We start from the raw sequence: 15870 nt of genomic DNA, 5'->3' as shown, positions 1-15870 counted from the left end.
AATCCACCAACTTCACCTGTTTGCTTGGCTTGGATGAGCTAGCTTGCTCTGTCAATTTTTTCTTGAGTGTGCGGTTGTAACGCTCCAAGTTCTTGTTTGCATTGTCCCTCAATCGGGCGTGTCGTTCATCGCTCATCTTCTTCACTGTTTGCTTTCTCTAGCCATGGTGAGGAGAGTTGAGGATAAGGATGAGGGTAAGAATTGGCAAAAATAGAGGTCGACCTTTATTTATACAAGAAAATGCCATCATTGCAATAACCCTAATTTTAAGAGGTCACTCATGCGTGTAAACAAATTGTATGCATGCTAAATGCATGGGGTATCATTCGAATAAGAGTTCACCGGAGACATTTGTTAAAATCAAGGAAATGTTTTATTGGTCTAGAAGGGTGCGAAATTAACCTTTCCGGTCAAATTGCGTAGTGAATTTTTGCACTCTTATGGACACTTATCACAAAGCATCAAAACACACGAATATGTGGAATACCAAGCATGTCATATTTCAAAAATCAATATCTTGAGACTTCTTCAAGTATTACAAAGCAACATAAATCTTTGGGATACAATTCAAGTTATCAAAAAAACTATATTTAAAGATATTACAAAGCTTCCTCGCTATACCAATCAAACCTAGCAAGGGAAGTATATCAATCTAACAAAATTGGTAATAACGCATGACTTCACGATCCTCGAAACCTAGGGGAATCCAAAAATCGCAACAAAATTTGTACCATAGACTACCGATGCTCTGCAATGTTCCTAGCAAACCGCAACGCCCTCATGCAGTCAGCTTGTGGTATGGAGGGGTCATTACGTGGTCTCCTGCTCGTCAGCATGGAAAACTAAGCCCCGCAGATGCTACATGCAAAAACAAAATTATCAATCTGGGCGGTAAGGTTGTGCAAATCCCTAACTTCTAGCTCCTGGGCTGAGAGAGCATCCTCATTAGGTTGCATGGGGACTATCCCTTAAGTCCCTGTTTGGAGATGCCAACATACATTAGGAAATTTTGGAGGTCATTTCTAGGGCCTTGTAAGAAATTCACAAACTTGTATTTTCTCTTGCTAGAAATTTTTTTAAAAGATACCGTCATTAAATGTGTACTTTACAAGAAACTATCACAAGTTATAAAAAAATGGATCTGACAAGGTATTGAAATATGTGCACTAGCTACAAGTCGCCCTCAACTTTTTGGGTTTGTAAAAGGCACTTACGTCATCATATGGCACCTTTTCCAAAAATTTGATACTACTCTCCTAATAGTCTACACTTATCTGGCAGTTTGGTATAGAATTCGGTGCTTTTGACATCACCATTGCATCCAGAGCGGCCAAAAGCCCCCAAAAGGACTTTTGAATCACTTAAATTGGACACATGGAGAGGTAGAAACGACCAAAAGAAGGGGAGAAGAGGCTCCTGCCATTTGGTGCGCATAGAGGTATCCATTTGGCATGGAGGCCTCTATGCCAAAAATTTGGTGCGCATAGAGGCCTCCATGCCAAATGGAGGCCTCTATGCGCGCCAAATGGCAAGAGCCTTTTCTCCCCTTCTTTTGGTCATTTCTACCTCTCCAGGTGTTTGATTTAAGTGATTCAAAAGTCCTTTTGGGGGTTTTTGGCCGCTCTAGATGCAATGGTGATGTCAAAAGCACCAGATTCTACATCAAAATACTATCAGAAGAAATGTATAGACTCAAGTGTCTATAAAATTTAGCTTCGAAGTGCTTTTTCTTATCCAATGATGACGTAATAAAGTAACTCTACCTTATTTGAAAAAGATACTTGCATTGAATGTGTACTCGATTATTTTTTAAAAAGATACCCTCATTGAATGTGAACGTGACTATTTTTTAAAAATTTTCAATGAATTAAGTTATTTTTCAACGTTACATTTGCTTCTTCCTCTCATTGGTTGCGCTATATTTTCTCTCTCCTCTAAAAGGCCCTCTAAATGACCTCTGAAATGTCTTAATGGGTGATGAAAGGACACCATTGTCCCACTCTCCCCTCGCAATTTCCTATTTCCTTGCGTTCCTCTTCACCATTGGCCGTCCCCTTGTGTTTCTTCCTGGTTTTTTGTTTCAATCCATGCATGCACCAAGGGCATGGGTGAGCTATATTTGCACCTTGAGTGCAATGCAGCATACACTTTATTATCTTCAGATCCTTGCCGAGATGCCAATCAATGTCAAAGCTCCCTAAACCATCAACATCTAGCTTCTCACTCCCTATTTGTGACTTTATCACATCACTAACCCAAGGCAACCTCTCAAAGACCTATGATACCACCTCGTGTGTCTCCGTGGGAGCCTCAAATGCTCCTAAGGCACCATATATCTTTCTCTGTTTGAACACTAAATGATGGTTTAGTGTGTGAAATATTGTCATGCCCTTGCTCTTAAAAAAATCAAATGATGGTTTAGTGTGTGAAATATTGTCATGCCCTTGCTCTTAAAAATCAAATGTGCTCTCTACCTCATCATTGGGCCCTTCTGCAACAATGGTAGCAGATGGCCGCCATAGTGTGGTTCATGAGTGTCACACTCATTCTCTCTAGCCTTCTTCCCTTCACAATCATCCAACTTCAGCACGAAGGAGACCTTGGAACCTAAAAAACCTGAAAATCAAACAAAATGTTAAGTCGTTCCCTATAAATGAGCATAGACCTAATGCATACTTGTGATACTTACATCCAGAAGACAACCCATAAAACAATATCATTGCCTTTTGTAGCTTTCACATTTCAATAAAAATGTTGTTGAACTCATTGAATTCGAATGAAACATTACCATCCACAGTCTTCTTCTCTCCCCATGCTGCAATGGTAAGTGTATCATTGATGTGGCAGTAATCCCCAATCCTTCTTTTTACATCTTCATTGCTCACTCCCTTTGCTAGACAAACCCTCTTTGGTGGCGGGAAAAGGTTGTGCGTGATGACTTTCTTACAAAGGGTGTCTCTTAGAAATTGATGAAGAGCCTTGTAGCCCTTCGTGCTAATGCCTACCTCATCGTATGCATTTACAATATCAACACTGCTAATACTTTGGGAAACCTCTTGTATGATTTCATCGGAAACAACCATACGTATCTTCTTGCAACATGGATCCCTAATCATTTTAAGCACATGTTCCCTCGTGTGAAAGAGCGTAAGAGCTCATTACAATCCTTGATTTGATCAAAACCTGTGGCATCTTAAAGGGATACTCTAAAAACCAGCAAAATTACATTGACATTACACAATTGCACACTTGATTTACATTGGCATTTTGAATTGAAAGTGCTAGAGAATAAAAAAGAGGAGCCATACTGCGTTGCTTGAATTCTCCTCTTTTACGAGCGCCCCTCAATGGCAAGTGTTTCAATGTGGTTGAGTGGCCTCTTACGCTCCCTAGCTCCAATAGGCCCATGCTTCGATGTGGTTGAGTGGCCTCTTACGCTCCCAAGCTCCAATAGGGGCGCTTTTCATCATGTGGGAGATGGTCTGCGTAAGCTTTTCCACACACGTTGCTCTCTCTTGATTTACACCCTGAAGCTCCTTGATTTTTGCTTGAGCCTGAAGTATGCCTTGGTGTATACTAGCAAGGTTAACTTGGAGCATATGCAACTGTGATGACAAGTAGAAGACTCTACCAACGTCAGTTGTTACTAATCTCTTGCAGTAGCTGAGCATCCCATTCTCACTATCTCCCACATACTGAATAAATGATGGTAAGTCTTTGAAAGTGGGTGGGTAATGCGCTATTGGGTCAGGTAGGTATAGATGCCCATCAACCCATAGATCCACATTAGTGTGACCCCCTTGTCTACGTACATTCCTCTCATGTTCTGTGCTGCTCTTGTTGAAGTAGCCACTTGTTGGTGAGGCTTGAAAGAATTACGTTGATTTGCGAGGCTTAGATAGATATCTTCACAAAGGATTATATATCATTCCTCTCATGTTCTGTGCTGCTCTTGTTGAAGTAGCCACTTGTTGGTGAGGCTTGAAAGAATTACGTTGATTTGCGAGGCTTAGATAGATATCTTCACAAAGGATTATATATCATTGTGTTGTGAAGACTTTAGCTTTGTTTGGAGAGGTTTGCAATATGAAGGAAAGTTCCAGGCAATGGGTTATACCATTGACCAGCTTTTGTCTACCCTGGCCCCCCCATCCAGAGATGTACCTGGAAGTTGTCGCGATGTAAGGCCTTGGTGCAATTGTCCTCCAGTGCATGAGTATGTATATGTACTCATGGAGAAGTCGCTACATTAACATAGCCAAAAGAATAGTAAGCCATAAGCTTAAAAAAAATGTAATGGCTATTAAAGATTATTGGGAGTTGCTTGTGATATTCTACCATTTTTAGGTAGGATATATGTGCGGCTCCCTTGTGTGTGTCTCTCTTTTTGTTTTGTTTTCTTTCTTTTTTCTTTTTTTTTCTTTTTTTCTTTTCTTGTCTTTTTTTCTTTTCTTTTTGGTTGGCTACCACCTTGCGAACAACAATTTCTTATGGCTACTCTTCTTTTGAGAGAATAGGCTCTTATGTCTGCACTTATGGTTCACATCTAGAGGGGTGAAAAGAGCATTGTGAGTTTGTATTTGATGTGCTCATAAGTCTCTATTACAGACGTGGGAATTTATTCTTGAATTTGTGGTTCAAGTGTTGTCAAGGCAGTAGGTGCTGAATGCATGCGAGGGGTTGAGTGGTTTGCTTGGTGTTTCTTGGGCCTCCATTCTTGTCGAATGTTAGGTAAAACTATTGGGGTTGAAGTCGGTGGTGAGACTATCTTCACTTTGTTCAATTTGTCAACCATATGATGGGATTACCATCATAGTATCCTTTTTGTTGAAGCACGTGCACAGGCACTCATCTTTGATAAACATTATAAATTAGCGCTGATGCCTTCTTTGGTGCTGAGGTTTCTTTCTGTAAGATTCCTCCCCAGCCTCTTAAGAAGTTTAATATCTTCCCCTATAATCAAATCCCTCTTCAGAAATATAAAATATCTTATTTCTATCTAGTTTGGCTTAGAGAGAGAAAATCTTCTAGAGAGAGATGATTAAGTTTTTAAATATTTTTGGATGGAAAAATATCTCATCTTATTAAAATAAATTCCCCTGAAACAGAAGTTCAAAAAGAATTTCAGAAGGTGCATTAGAAATAAATTATAATCTGTTCAAAAGGCCTTATCTTAAGGGTCTAGATTTTCTGAAAATTTTAAATTAAGGTTCCTATGGAGACCAATAAGATTAATCTAAATGTAGGGAGGAGGTAAATTGAAGAAATAAAGAAAATCCCCCCCAAAAATGAGTAAATACTCACATAAGATGAAAAGTGGACTAAGGACCAAAGGAAATAATACTAAGGACCAAAGGAAATACAAAAAAATAAATTTTTGACACCTCAGAGTGGGGATTCCCCCTCATGAAGTAGGCGCCGCCTTTTTCCCATCATTGCTTTTGAATCTTAAATCAATAAAATTAGATATTTCATCTCTCCTCTCTCCTAATTCAAAACTGGATCCAAAAAGTGAACTAAACTGACCCAAAAATGGTCAAAAATTGACCAAACTGATCTGGAAAATTCTAGAATCGGTTTGCTTGGTTAGAAGCTCACTTTTTCCTCTAAATAGAAGCCTCCCCCTTTGTAGAAGCTTAATAGTGTTTTATGCACTGTTACTCTACTCCTCCCCAGAGCCAAAAATAGTGAACTTATTGATAATTCATTAGTTTTTGACCATTTCCTCTTCAAAAGAATTGGTGGCCACTCTTGTTGCAAACAAGAGTAGATCCCTCAAACCATCAAGCCAAAGGAAAGCTCACAAAAATTCATGTAAGCTAGAAATCCTACTTTTTCTTTATTCCATTTAATGGTTTTCTAATTTTTGTTTTCTTTAAAATGAAAAATGATGTTTGCCTTGTTGGAAAGGCTTTCCCCCTCTCTTTATTCTTGAATTCAGCCTTTCCTTATCCTAGATATGTAATCAAATTCTTAGAATTAAACTTTTCATATTGTTTCTCTTTAAAAAGTGGAATTTGATTAGTTTAGAATGCTTTAAACCATTTGAGATAATTTCTAAGTAACTTGAGAATGAAAAAAATTGAAAAATGGTCAGCGATATAAAGGAGGTTATGGCAAAATTTTTCTAAATTTTATGAAATAAGTTTTATCTTTTATTATTCAAAAAGAGTAATCCCCACCATTTGTGTATTCTAAAAGTGTTATTTTCATTCTATGCATAGAAAAATGCATATTAGAAATTTTTTATTATAAAAGTGTTATTTCCATTAGAATTAATTTCTATGCATAGAAAGATGCATATTGGAGAAATTTTATTACTATTATAAAAGTGTTACTTGCACCAATATTGATTTTTATGCATAAAGTGATGCATAAAAGATTTTTTTAATTATAAAAGTGTTACTTTGATCATTATTGATTTTTATGCATAAATAGATGCATAAAAGAAATTTTTTATTATAAAAGTGTTACTTTCATCAAAATTGATTTTTATGCATAAATAGATGCATAAAATATTTTTTTTAATTATAAAAGTGTTACTTTCATCAAAATTGATTTTTATGCATAAGTAGATGCATAACAGATTTTTTTTAAATTATAAAAGTGTTACTTTCATCAAAATTGATTTTTATGCATAAATAGATGCATAAAAGAATTTTTTATTATAAAAGTGTTACTTTCATCAAAATTGATTTTTATGCATAAATAGATGGATAAAAGAATTTTATTATTATAAAAGTGTTACTTTCATCAAAATTGATTTTTATGCATAAATAGATGCATAAAAGATTTTTAATTATAAAAGTGTTACTTTCATCAAAATTGATTTTTATGCATAAATAGATGCATAAAAGGATTTTCTTTTATATAAAAGTGTTATTTCCATAGAAGTTGGATTTTATGCATAAATAGATGCATACAGAATTTTTATATCAAAATAAGAGTTCTCTTTAATCCTATGTTTAAATCCCTTGAATATTGGTAAATGAATAAGTAAATACTTTGTGAGAGAAAATTCTACCGTTTCATATTCTCTAGGATGGTAATGAGAAAACTCAGAAAAACTATCGAAGTCTGAATTTTAGATAAATGATTAATTTATTCCTCATAGGAATTCGTGATTAGTTTTGAATTTAGTTAAGCAAATACTCAATGAATGAAATTTAGTAAAGTAGTAACTGAAATATTACCCTTCGAGAAAGATAGTTCAGGGAGAACCTTTCCAGACTCAAACCCTGAATCAGACTATGACCAAGACATAACTCCTTCGTTAGTTTCAAGAAAAGACGATGTGACCAGTTTAGGAAAATTCACTTAAATCACCCACCAAATCAAAAATCAAGTTAAGGCCCTTTGATTCTGATGTGAGGATCAAGGTTACAGAATTCAAGGAATTCTGTTTGCGATTAGAAAGTCTTGGGATATGGATTTAAGATATACTCATTATATTCAAAGAAACTCAAAACTGAAAACTTGCATAAAAACCCTGTTTTTGTAAAGGACTGTCTTATGCCAGAATGCTAGAGGGAGCATTTGGTATATGTGTTTTTCTAAGGGAAGTTCGGTTGCAATAGCTGACGGGGAGTGTTCAAAGGACGGCTCATGCAGCAAAAACCTGCCCAGGTCTTGACCAGCCTTGGTATGGTGAAAAATGGTGTGCTTCCGGTACGATGGGTGAGGGCCGACGAAGCGGTCCCTCAGTGAAGTTCCAGGACACCTAAGGAGGATCCTTAAGGGTTTTGACCAGGCGATGCACGGGCTCGCGGGCTTAGGACACCCATGCGTATGTCGTGGAAGATATATATGTATGATGACGAAAAATTATTGTAATCTGTTACTGGATCTCGTTTTGCTGACCAGCTGGTCTTGACGGAGAGTCTAGAGTGATACCTGTTTTTGAGAAACAAGAAACTGGATGGAAATTTTGAGTTATGATATCTGTAACCAATAATTGTTTGTGAATGGATTGTTTTATAACTTAAAGTTTAAAGAGGAGTGTGTGCGTATCTGTATTCTAAAGCAAAAGTTAAGAAAGGCATTCAATTATGGGTGGGTGAGTACTTGTCTGGTTCTACCAATTCCAGTGGTTGGAACCCATGGGCCGGATGGGGTTAGGCTAGAATCAGTAGAGTTTTAATAATAAAATTGATTAATAAGAATACGCTTAGAACTCGAATAGTTAAATAATAACCTGAAGACTTCTCAAATGAATAGATCAACGGGTGTGCCTGATTCAATTAGGAAAAAAGCATTGATTCCTTCAAGATAAGTCTGTAATAGTTTCCCTTCTATCTGGTTTATTCAGATGAAAAATAGTTCAGTATCTTGACCTCGTTAGAAAAATTCGTTAAGAAATTCAAAATGGTGGAATCATCCCCGTTTTTCGGGCATGGGAATTTTTCTCGGTTACGGTTTTCGGAATGACCACCAGCTTAGTCTCGTGCCCAGACATTCGAGGGGGCGAGGCCCCGAGTGGGAAACCTTGCCCCGCATATGAGGGAGCTGCTTCCGCTGCCAGCTACCAGGAATCCGGTGTGCGGAGGGGGCAGTGGGATTCCACAATTGGTATCAGAGCGCTGTTGTAAATTTACGTAACAACAATATAAAATTGCTTAAAATTTTAAAGTAATTCTGGGAAATAATGTTTTCGCTTGTTAATATTATGTTGAATGAACTTCAAAAATTGAAAACTCATAATTTGAATTGGAAATTTATAGATGGATACCTTTCTGGCATTCCTGAACTCTTCCAAAGTATGGATATGATAGCCTTTGCATTCGAGCACCTCATCAACTCTGCTACGACCCAAGTAAGCAGAGTGAGACTCGCATGTCATTTTGAGCGTCTTTACTTTCCTGATCCTGTAGAGCGACGTTGGTATATGTGGTTCTTTGGAGGACGATGTATTAAAATCAGTACCAATCAACGTCAGAGACTCAGGCAAAATATTTCCTTAGCCATGATCTTGATAAGGCTAGGGTTTGTTCAGCATGTACAACTCTTTAATCATTCACCTAGGAACTTCAGAATTTCATGCCAAGTTTTTAGGCTTCTTAGCCGCTTTATCCCTAGAAGTAGAATTATAGCACCTCTTTCTGTAATGAATTGTGTGTACCATGGCATGTCTCCTTCGCAGTTTCGCTTCTTTATGCATACGCAATTGAGGCAGTGACTTTGGATGCTCTATGTATATATCTCAAACTTTTGATAATAAACGATGTTTTGTAAAAAAAAAAAATCCAATTTGTTTTCATGATTGTGAATATGGTTAATAAAATTATTAGAGTAAATCTTGTTTCAAGAAGTATGATGAAATAATTATTTGTTTAAAGATAAATCTCAAAAAATAAATAATCATAAATTTATTGTTGAAGTTAAGCTGACAAAAATCTCGTTTTATCAGAGTCATGAGGTGCGCGGCTCATACAAGGCAACCGGATCCTCTAACCGATGACGAAGAGTTAGATCCGGATGTTCGTAAAGCCCTGCATAGATCCCAACCTGTTCAAGGGTGAAGGGGAGCAGTTAGGTGAAGTAGTCGAAAAGTGGATTGAGGCTATGGAAGAATACTTTGATGTAAGTGGCTACAATGAGAGAAGCAAGATGGCTCTTGCCAGGTTAAAGATTGTGGTGGAAACGGCCAAGGAATCACTGCGAGACTAACCGTCTCGACCGGAATACCCAGACCTGGACCGATCTTAAAGCTTACCTCAGAAAGAGGTTTTGTCCTCCGGGCTTCCTTGAAACTAAAATGAATGAGTTCTTGGAACTAAAGTAGGATAGTCGGACAATTGAAGAGTACCATCAACCTTTTGCCCTTTTCCTCAATTATTCTCCACAATTGGGTGGATGAAGAGCAACTGATGGCCAGGTTCATTCGAGGAATGAACGAGTGATTGGACACCTTAGTAAAGAATTCCAAACCTGTCTCAATTGGCTGAAGCAGTAAGAATGGCAAAGGACTTTGCCAAAGCCTTTGTAGTTAAGGTCCCGCCGAAGCCTTTGTAGTTAAGGTCCCGTCGAAGCCTGCACCCTCTAATTTTAAAAGATTCCAAACCCCGAGAAGTACTTCAAACTTTTCACCCCCAAAGAGGCAGCAAGGCCCAATTCAAAATTAGGATGCGGTTAGATACAGAAGTGAAGGAAGACCCTTCCCCCAGAACACTTTCTCAGGAGCCCCACCTCTTGCAAGGATTCAGAGGGATGAGCTCAGAAGTGAGAACCGGTGTTTTGGATGCCAGGGTTTTGGTCACCAGCTAAAAAGACTGCCCGACTCCTGCCATGTCAAGGGGACAAGGAAGTCAAGGACCCAGAGTGCTGAGACCAATCCCTTCGTATCAGTCAGGGTCCGTCCTGCCCAAATCAAGGAAATCCTAGAAGAACTCCAGCTCAGCCATCTGCCTCTGTCTAGAGTAGCCTTAGAACTCCTTTCTCTATTACTGGGACAACCAAAGAAAAAGAGTTCCGCGTCAGACTACTGTAGCCAGAGCAGTCACAATAGCTGAGGTGGTGGAAGAGGAAAGAGGACAGATTTATGCTGCAATTGAAAACCAAGGGCCAAACTGTCAATTCAATCATCCATACTCCAGCTGAGTATCAGGGTAAGCCTTTTAAGCTTTTGATTGATTCAGGCAGTACTCATTCTTTCATTTCCCCAGGATGCTTGCGTAAGCTAGTCTTAGAACAGAAATCAGGGAAACCTATGCAAGTTGAATTGGCCAGTGGGAAGATTCTTTTCACTCACCTTGAGACAGATCGTTTCAGTTCAATCTAGATAGGAATTTAACTGACTGTCAGTTCAGAGTTATACCTTTGGGAGTTTTCGACGGGATCCTTGGAATGAATTGGCTCCACAAAAATCAAGCTGACATTCACTGTCATAATGGAACCATTTCCTTCCGTGATCTTCACGGAAGCAAAGTTCAAGGAACCAAAATTTCAGGATCCCAAAAGCTTCTAAGTTACTAAAAGGACTTAGAAAGAAGCAGCTCATTTATGTTGTCAAAATGAATCCAATAGACTCAAAGTTAAAAGCTAAAGAACCTGAATGGTTAAGTGACTATGATGATATATTCCCAGTAGAATTAATAGAGATGCCTCCAATCCGGGAAGTAGATCATGAGATAGAATTGACCCTCGGAGCTCAGCAAGTAGCCCTGCGCACGTACAAAATGCCAGTTCCTGAAGCCATCAAGCTCAAGGAACAACTTAGACAGCTATTAGAACAAGGGTTTGTAAGACCCAGCGTTTCACCTTGGGGTGCACGAGTTCTCTTTCAGAAAAAGAAAGATGGAATGCTAAGACTCTATGTGGACTACAGAGGTCTCAATCAGCTGACAGTTAAGAATAAGTATCCTATCCCCAGAATTGATGAGCTTCTAGATAGGCTAAGTGGAGCCCAAATCTTCACAAAGATAGATCTCAAATCAGGGTATTATCAGATCAGGATTAATGAGCAAGATATCCCGAAGACAGCCATCAATACTCGGTATGGGCATTATGAATTCACTGTCATGCCGTTTGGATTGACAAATGCCCCAGCTACATTCAATCGCCAAATGTAGGACATTCTTAGAGAATACTTGGATAATTATATTCTTGTTTTCTTTGATGATATTATGATTTACTCAAAGAATGCAGTTGCCCATGAAGCTCATGTCAGAAAAGTTCTTGAGATTCTAAGGAAGCACCAACTCTTTGCAAAAAAGAGCAAATGCACTTTCTCTACCAACCATGTTGAATACTTGGGCTTTCTGGTATCCAAAGATGGAATTTCTCCAGATTCTGCAAAAGTCCAAGCAGTCATAGATTGGCTTGAACCAAAAACAGTGAAAGAAGTCAGGGGATTCTTAGGATTGACTGGCTGGTATAGAATTTTTATACCAAAGTATGCTCTCATAACTTCCCCCTGACTAATCTTCTCAAGAAGAATACCCCGTTGCAATGATCTGCCAGGTGCCCCCAGAGTGCTTTTGATAAGCTGAAGATCGCCTGGTAAACCAATCCCATTCTGAAGTTGTCGGATTTCTCTCTACCCTCTTTGAGGTAGTAACTGATGCCAGTGGTTTTGCCCTGGGAGGTGCACTCATGCAGGAAGGTCATGCAGTGGCCTATGAATCCCGAAAACTCAGAACGCATGAGAGGAATTATGTTGTCCATGACCTGGAACTACTTTCAGTAGTATATGCCCTGAAGTTGTGGAGACATTACCTACTGGGTCAAAGATTCACTTTGATGACAGATCATCAGAGCAGCTTCAAGTGGATCTTCACTCAGAAAGGATCTCAACATGCACCATGCAGACCTTGCAGGAATTTGATTTTGAAATCAAGTATCGCCCAGGCAAAGAAAATGTGGTAGCAGATGCCCTCAGCAGAAAAGCCTCCTTGCTTGCAATTACTGTAGTGTCAAATCCTTTGATTATTGAAGCAAGAGAGAAGATCATGCAGGATAGATTCCTTGGCCCTATTGCTACCCTACTTATGCAGGAAAGCAAAACTCCACAGGAGTTGAACCGAGTTCAAGGGTACAGCCTGGATGATGGAACTATGTATTATAATCGCAGGCTATGTATTCCCAATGATGAGGGAACTAAGGGTCAAATTCTGAATGAAGCCCATAACAGCCTTATTGCAGGACATCTAGGTTTCATCAAAACCTACATGTCTGTGAAGGAAAGATTCTTTTGGCGGCTTGGACTAAAAAAGGATGTACTTAATCATGTACGTCAATGTCTGACATGTCAGAAAGTCAAGGTCGAGAGAGTAAAAATTCCTGGGAAGTTACATCCATTAGACATCCCCCAGATGAAGTGGGAATGCATCAGTATGGATTTTATTATTGGATTACCTTCAGTGCAATCAGGTTACAACTCCATCTTCGTGGTAGTTGATAGACTAACCAAAGTTGCCCATCTGATTCCAGTAAAAGAAACCTACACTGCAGTGGATGTGGCCAGAGTGTTCCTCAAGGAAATCTTCAGATTGCATGGCCTACCCAGAAGAATAGTAAGTGATCGAGACCCCAAATTCACATCAAGATTGCATGGCCTACCCAAAAGAATAGTAAGTGATCGAGAATAGTAAGTGATTGAGACCCCAAATTCACGTGTTCCTCAAGGAAATCTTTAGATTGCATGGCCTACCCAGAAGAATAGTAAGTGATCGAGACCCCAAATTCACGTCAAGATTGCATGGCCTACCCAAAAGAATAGTAAGTGATCCAGAATAGTAAGTGATCGAGAATAGTAAGTGATTGAGACCCCAAATTCACGTCAAGATTCTAGACTACATTTTTCGAAGTAGTAGGAACTTTCTTGGATCTCAGCACAGCTTACCACCCCGAGACCAACGGTCAAACATAAAGGGTAAACCAAGTAATCGAAGATATACTTCGGTCATGCTGTGTGGCAGGGAACCCAAGAAGTGGCTAAGTTTTCTGCACCTAGTCGAGTTTGCCTACAATGCTTCTTATCACCGAAGTATTGGGATGAGCCCTTTCAAAGCTCTGTATGGACAAGATTGCTTAACTCCATTAACTTGGTCCGACCCATTGATTAGGGTTGAGATGTCCAGACAGATGATTGACGACATGGAGCAGCAGAGATGCAGTCAATCCGCAAAGATATAAAAGTTGCCCAGGATAGACAGAAACAGTATGCAGATAAGAAGAGGATAGACAAAAATTCGAAGAAGCAGATATGGTCTTCATTCGAGTACGCCCCAAAAGAAGTTCTCTATCTTTTGGGAAGTACAAGAAGTTATCCCCCACATATTGTGGGCCATATCTGATTATAAAGAAAGTAGGTGACGTAGCCTCCTATGAACTTCTTCTGCCTCCTCATCTCAAAGTACATAATGTATTTCATGTTAGCCTACTTAAAAAAAGCTCGAATCATGTGCTTGATGATGAAATCTTAACTTCTTCAACCCAAGGGCAGATGGAACTCCAACCTGAAGAAATCCTTGATGTTCGAGAGAAGGTTCTCAGGAATAGAATTATGAGAGAATTATTGGTTAAATGGAAGTTCTATCCTTTTGAAGATGCCACCTGGGAGAAAGAAGCCGAACTGTTGCGGGATTACCCCCAGTTTGCGAGATGAGGACATCTCGCGTTTTTCAAGTGGGAGAGAATGTAAGATTCCTCCCCAGCCTCTCAAGAAGTCCAGTATCTTCTCCTGTAATAAAATCCCTCTTCAGAAATATAAAAGATATTGTTTCTACCTGTTTTGGCCTAGAGAGAGAAAATCTTCTAGAGAGAGATGATTCAGTTTTTAAATATTTTTGGATGGAAAAATATATCATCTTATTAAAATAAATTCCCTCGAAACAGAAGTTCAAAAAGAATTTCAGAAGGTGCATTAGAAATAAATTATAATCTGTTCAAAAAGCCTTATCCTAAGGGTCCAGATTTTCTGAAAATTTTAAATGAAGGTTCCTATGGAGACCAATAAGATTAATCCAAATGTAGGGAGGAGGTACATTGAAGAAATAAAGAAAATCCCTCCCAAAAATGAGTAAATACTCACATAAGATGAAGAGTGGACTAAGGACCAAAGGAAATACTAAAAAAATGAATTTTTGACACCTCAAAGTGGGGATTCCCCCTCATGAAGTAGGTGCCTTTTTCCCATCATTGCTTTTGAATCTTAAATCAATAAAATTAGATATTTCATCTCTCCTCTCTCCTAATTCAAAACTGGATCCAAAAAGTGAACTAAACTGACCCAAAAATGATAAAAAAATTGACCAAACTGATCTGAAAAATTCTAGAATCAGTTTGCTTGGTTAGAAGCTCACTTTTTCTATAAATAGAAGCCTCTCCCTTTGTAGAAGCTTAATAGTGTTTTATGCACTATTACTCTACTCCTCCCTAGAGCCAAAAATAGTGAATTTATTGATAATTCGTTAGTTTTTGACCATTTCCTCTTCAAAAGAATTGGTGGCCACTCTTGTTGCAAAACAAGAGTAGATCCCTCAAACCATCAAGCCAAAGGAAAGCTCACAAAAATTCATGTAAGCTAGAAATTCTACTTTTTCTTTAAATATTCCATTTAATGGTTTTCTAATTTTTATTTTCTTGAAAATGAAAAATGATGTTATGCCTTGTTGGAAAGACTTTCCCCCTCTCCTTATTCTTGAATTCAGCCTTTCTTTATCCTAGATATGTAATCAAATTCTTAGAATTAAACTTTTCATATTGTTTCTCTTTAAAAAGTAGAATTTGATTAGTTTAGAATGCTTTAAACCATTTGGGATAATTTCTAAGTAACTTGAGAATGAAAAAAATTGAAAAATGGTCAGCCATACAAAGGAGGTTATGGCAAAATTTTCTTAAATTTTGTGAAATAAGTTTTATATTTTATTATTCAAAAAGAGTAATCCCCATCGTTTGTGTATTCTAAAAGTGTTATTTTCATTCTATGCATAGAAAAATGTATATTAGAAATTTTTTATTATAAAAGTGTTATTTCCATTAGAATTAATTTCTATGCATAGAAAGATGCATATGGAGAATTTGTTTTTTATTATAAAAGTGTTACTTTCACCAATATTGATTTTTATGCATAAAGTGATGCATAAAAGAATTTTTTTAATTATAAAAGTGTTACTTTTACCAATATTGATTTTTATGCATAAATAGATGCATAAAAGAAATTTTTTATTATAAAAGTGTTACTTTCATCAAAATTGATTTTTATGCATAAAAGAATTTTTTTATTATAAAAGTGTTACTTTCATCAAATTTGATTTTTATGCATAAATAGATGCAGAAAAGAAATTTTTTAATTATAAAAGTGTTACTTTCATCAAAATTGATTTTTATGCATAAATAGATGCATAAAAGATTTTTTTAATTATAAAAGTG

Source organism: Cibotium barometz, chromosome 4, assembly GCF_041138505.1.
Source record: "Cibotium barometz isolate CiBa-2024 chromosome 4, ASM4113850v1, whole genome shotgun sequence".
NCBI classification, from domain to species: Eukaryota; Viridiplantae; Streptophyta; class Polypodiopsida; order Cyatheales; family Cibotiaceae; genus Cibotium; species Cibotium barometz.
This window is presented reverse-complemented; position numbering follows the sequence as displayed.